The following is a 6,127-nucleotide window of genomic DNA, read 5'->3' on the forward strand; positions in this document are numbered from 1 at the left end:
AGTGGGACGGGGGCGACTCGGGGAGACGCAGTGCGCGCCTACCGAGAAGGAGAAGGGACGTGTCCGGTCCTTTCCCGGCCTGACGCGGGCAAATTGCGCTGCCGGGAGCGGCGAGAGGCAGTTTGCACTTGAGAGCTGTTTTTGAAGGACTCCTGCCCGGTTTTCAAAGGGATTCCTCTGCCCTGCTCCCGCCCGCACGGAACAGGACGCCTGGGGCAGGGGCATGTTGCACCCTTATCCAGGCACTGCCCGGGTTCAGATGAGGAAGCCTGTGTCAAACCCTTCGTGGAAACCGGTGTGGAGAACTGTGGAGCCTGAAAGCGGTGATGCCTCGTTTTAAGGAACAGTAGCATTTAGCCAACATTTATCCAGGCTTCCACATGATGGACAGCACAGGACCCCAGTACATCGGCAAGGTGCCTGTACACAGAATAGAAATAATGTCTCAATAATGGCACTGAGAAGTGCCCTCTCTCCTAGCCCTTTCACAGGTAGCATTCCCATTAAAGTCAAGGGGAATGGTACCAGTTGAGATAAGGTCCAAAGGATGACCTCTCTTTTGTTTCAATGTCTGCTCCAAAGTCATTCCAATGTGCTTGAATGGGCATGAATCCCAAGAAGGGAGTAAGTATGGGATCAGGATTTGTTTGGTATGTTTACTGTATCAGGAAAAAAAGGTCTGTGTGTTTGAAACTTGTCATACATATCTCACATTATATTAAAATGTAAGCATCTTGACTTGTGTTAGTAAAGATCCCTCAAAGAGAAGCATTTTACAAACGCTCGTAAAAACATATAGCAAAACAATAATATCCATTTACCACAATAGAAATGTGCTCTATGACCCAGAGCTCATACAGAAAATATTAATAGATTCATAGGTTTTAAGGCTAGAAGGTACCATTAGCATCACTTCATCTGACCTCTTGCAAACCTCTAAGGAAACTCATCCAGTAATCTGTGCATCAGGCCCATAACTTTTGTTTGAGCTACAGCATCTCTTTAGGAAAGAAAAAAAAAAGATATTCTCAGGCCTGATTTACATATATTCAGCAACGGAGAATCCGCCACATCTCTAGCTGAGTTTTTGCAATGTTTAATTACCCATGCTGTTAAAATTTTGCAGTTTATTTTTAGTCTAAATATGTCTCACTTGAACTTCTTGCCATTGGATCACGCAGGGACTTTTTTTCCCTGCTGTATTAAAGAAGCACGTACTACCAGAATGAGTTCCCCAAAACATCACATTTCCTAGCATTTCACTGAATGCTCATAGTGAGACTGTAAGAAAAACGGGGATAACATTGGATTATCATTCTGGATAGAGCATGTGTTTTGGGAAGAGTAAAGACAGAATCTCTCTGCCTGGTTGTTTGTTAATTGTTTCCGTTGGGATGATGCCGACCACTGAGAAAGCCCACAGCTCCTACCTTAGTGCACTGCAGAGAGCTCCAAACTCACTGTTTTGCTCTCCTGGAAGTACAGTCTTGCAGTCCAGGCACTGGTCTGGGGATCATGAGACCCTGGTTTCATGGGCAGACCTAGGATTTTGAAAAGAGGGATGCAGATGATGTACTGCAACATCACAGAACACAACACACTTTTCTCCAAGTAGAAAATAAAACAGAAATCTACAAGCCTTACTAATATGCTAGGGGCCTGTGGCTATATTATTCAGTTTAAAATTAAAGCAACTGTGAATATAACCTTATCTGAATGTGCACAGATTTGCTAGATTATATATTAAATTTGAAAACACAACAAACTAGGCAAAAGTAGTCAAAACCTATTGTTTTATTAACCCTATATTCAAGATAGTTAAATGCATGTCTCTTCTTCTGATTCATAAAACAAAATCTAGCCTCCTTCAGCATCTTGACAGTGCATCCAACACTTCAATCAATCATTTCCATGAATTAATATTCACGTGAGTTAAATGTTACCACACCTGAGTTAAGGTTTTTAGCTACAACAGTCAGCAGGGCTGTGAAACAGAAGAGAGATATTACCAGGAATGGCTACCAGACACCAAAACTACAGGAGGAAGGATAACTCGATTAATGAAACATGAAGATCATTAAAAAAGAGCTGTTCATTAGCAGAAATCAGGTACATTATAATAAGCCATGAAGTCAATCGACTCCTTTAGCACTGCCTGAAATAGAAATGCTGCTGCGCCTCCCAGGCAGGTGGTTTTAAAGGCAGGTGGAGCAGGAATGAGAGTAGGGTGCAATCGCACCACTACACCCTCCTGCCCTGGATCTCCTGCTTCCTGGTTCAGTCCTCTGTTCTGCTACAGACATGGGGGGAGAGAGAAAATACTATTTGCAGGGGCTGAGCACATGCACATTTACATGCACACGCACACACCCACCAGCAGGTAAGTCTGTTGTGGGGAAGAGGTGTGGAGGGGGGCAGATTGAAGCCCCCATGATGAGGGAGGGAGTGGGGCAAAGGCCAAGGCAGGGGTGAATGGGGTCCCAGAGCCGGGGTGGGTCATGGGATGCTCGGAGCCTGGGCACCTCGTTCAGGGGCACAGGGAGGGCTCCTGCCACTGTGCGCACCTTGAGAGAGGCCTGGGGGCATGTACCTCCCGGATCTGTGCGCAGGGCTGCTGTTGCAGACTGGGCTCTGTGCCTCGCGTGGCAGGCACATGGCATCACACCGCTCCCGAGGCATCAGCAGCAGGGCACAGAGCCCAGCCCACAGAGGCAGCCTGCCTCTGCCCCTTGCACTAATCTGGAGGGCATATGCCCCCGGGGCATCTGCCAGGGTGTGCACAGCAATGGGAGGCCCCCCCGTGCCCTTGGATGAGCTGCCTGGGTTCTGAGCATCCCATGACCCGCCCCGACCCCAGGGCCCCATCTCCCCCAGTTCCTGCCCCTGCAGCCACCTGGAGCCTGCACGCGGGCAGCCCTACTGCCCTATCTGCTGCCCCATATTTGTGGGGGCTAAGCCCCATTAGCTCCAGCCTTCCACCGCCTATGGCTATAGACTTGTTCTGAGACCTGGGGCAAGTCATTAAGTCCAGATCAACACAGGTGCTGTAACACAGGGTTATGGTCCCTGTAGCGCAATCCAGAGTCTTGGGGTAGATACATAAATACTCTACATACTGTTTGGGGAAGAGAGTTAAGCACCACATAATGGGATCCACAGAAACGAGAACATTGAGCAGGGAGTTGCCCAGGGTAGCTAACAGGGAAATGGTGAAGACAACCATGTTCCTTAAGTCCTGCCCTGCCCTGCCCTGCCCTGCCCTGGGTGCCACCTTCTCTCCAGATATAGGTAGGCATGTGAGTCCTTTCCTGAAAAAAATGGAGCAGGTCACACTCTTTCCCTTCAAACCACAATCAGAGGGGAAGTTACCACCTCCCTGTTATCCAAGGGTCTACTGGTTACAGCACCCATCGAGGATGTAGAACATCAGGTTCAATTAACTACCTCATTTACTAGAGAGGATTCAAACCCACATCTTTCCCCCTGCCCATCATAAGACCTATTTGGAAGATGTTCTTAGTTCTTATTTTGCATAAAACAGTTAACATTTACCTGAAGCAGAGATGGAGCAAGACTGTCACCTGATAGCAAGAACATGCAGCTGGGACAAAAGAGCCTGGATTCATATTCATTCTCCAAGAACTGCTCATGCATTTTGTATTGAACACTCCTTAGAGGAAAAACTAGAACCCAGACCTCCCTTCTCACAGATCAGTGCCCTAACCACAAGGTTACCATCAGAGTCATTCTCACACTTGCTTCTTCTCTCTGGCCTAATGAATCTTGAACTTTTATCCTGAATAGATTAGCTTCAAAAGGAGGGATTAAGAATATTACCACCCCCTCTTCTGGCCCAGAATAGCCTCACACCTGCTAGTTAGGGCTGTCTTCTAGGAGGTATCAGCAGTGGGTTTGAACCTTCTATAAAGGACAGGGGACAAGAATTCCTTTTCTGTTGTTGTTTTTTTGCTTTAAAAGAAAGTGGTAGCTGCCTTTGACTTCTACGTAGTGCCTGATCTGATAGGCATGCTCTGAAGACACCTAGGGTGAAGTTACATATTACACAGACTGTATTAAGGACATTTGAAATCCAAGTGTCCGCATGTTAAAACTTGTTAACTCATGCTAAGTGCCCTCTGAACATCTCCAAGTTGAGCCATTTCAGATGAGAGTTAACTCTGGGCCATGCTACCTAGCTCATTTTAAGGTAACTCCAGTCTGCTCCACAGAGATAAAGAAAGCAATTTGCAGTCCTTCAGCAGTTCAGGATATATCACTTCCAGCTTCCCCCCAGAGCACGAATAGAGCCCAGGGCTAAGTACAGACAGTAAAAACCTTAGGCTGAAGTGATTCAGTCTTTGCAGGTTAGTCTAAACTGCAGAGATTAAATTGAAACAGAAATGGGCAGACATTTACTTTTGATTCAGGCAATGCAGCCGCATGCCTGCAGTAGCTCAGACCAGAAGCCGGGGAGCATGGGTCTCTGGCACATCCACTATGAGCTGTGTGTTTGCTTCTCTGGGATTTGTAGTCCAAAATCACAGCTGCAGGACTCTGCAGACTTGCTTATCATTTCCTCTTCATGCTTCCAAGCGCCTCTGGGATTTGTAGTCCACAACTGCAGCCAGCAGTAAGTTTGGTTGGGAGAAGGGGTGTTTAACCCCCTCCCTGGCCCCAACCCCCAGCCAGGGTTTGCCTGGGGTGGGCAGTCCCCCTCCCAGAAGACTGGGTTGCATCCCCAGCCAGACTTGCTCCCCGCCACCCCCCATCAGCCAGCCCCCACTGCTCCATCTAGGAAGCAGAGGGGCGGGGCCATCCCTGCTCTCTGGAGCAGACAGCACAGTCCAGCCCCAGGGCTACAAAGCATACCAGGGCACTCCGATTTAACTTGAAGCAGGAAGGGGTCTTGGACAGAAGTTTCATAAACTGGTTTGACCCAAATCAGTTAAGTCTGATACTACATTCAACTAGGTTTATCTTAAACCAGTTTCAGCCATTCTGAAACTGGTTTATGTGTACAGAAATACCATGCTGAAAGACTGACCATTACTGTCTCAAAAGGAATATAACCACCCACTTACCATAAGTACCATTCTGAAGTCTACTATCTAGTTACTGACTCGTGGCACAATCATGGTATCCCACTTGCTGGAGCTAATACAGATACTGGGGATCAGTCTTACAAAGCTTGTGAGGATGATGTTTCTCACGTGGAAAGTACTTAAGTAAATACATTAAAGCCATGGGGCTACTCATCTGCTTAAAATGAAGCATATGTGTTTGCTCGACTGGGGACAGCTTGAAAAATCAAACTAAACACTTGCTTGTCCAGGCAGGATTTAAATGAATTATAGGGCATTTCTGAGGAAGTTGATAATGCAGATGGAGAATTCAGAAATTTAGTCAAGGGAAACTAACACACTGGGTGTGACAGTTAGCGAGAGCTGGTTTATTTCGATATGACTATTCTTCCCTGATTAAAAGCACATTTGCTTATTGTATTTAACAAAGAACCCAGAAACTTCACCTGAAATTAGGAAACTGGTAGGTTTCTTTTCAGAGCAGTGTGGCCTAGCAGACGGATAGAGAAACTAAGACTTGGAAAACCCGTACTTTACTTTCAACTTCGCCACCTGTTCTCTGAGAGATCTTCAGTAAGTCACTTTTGCTTCTTAAGCCTTACTTTCCCCATCTGTAAAATGTGCATAAATGATCCTGATCCTCTTTTGAAAGCAATTTGGTATTATTCATGAAAGCACTACATAGGAGTTAGCAGTGATTATAATGTACTAGTGCTATGCAGCCACTGACTGAGGTGATAGTCTACCTCACAGATTACAATATAATTAGACAAGACCAAAAAACCCCCCAAAAACAAAGAACAGAGAGTGAAATGGAAAGGTGAAGTGACTCAGCCAGCAGGCTAGTAGCAGAGTTAGAAGTAGAAGGTAGGTCTTCTGAGCCCTACCCAGTGCCCTGTCCTCTGGACCCTAATCTCTTCACTTGAACCACTGAAGAACTTATTGCATGAGATCCTTTCACACTTCAACTATTGTGTGAAATTATGAAATATTTCCAAATGTTTCTCTGCATCACTGTAGATCAAATTATTTTCCCAGCACCAGTG

The sequence above is a fragment of the Gavialis gangeticus genome, unplaced genomic scaffold (genome assembly GCF_001723915.1).
Source record: "Gavialis gangeticus isolate Ggan-Ray unplaced genomic scaffold, GavGan_comp1, whole genome shotgun sequence".
Lineage (NCBI taxonomy): Eukaryota > Metazoa > Chordata > Crocodylia > Gavialidae > Gavialis > Gavialis gangeticus.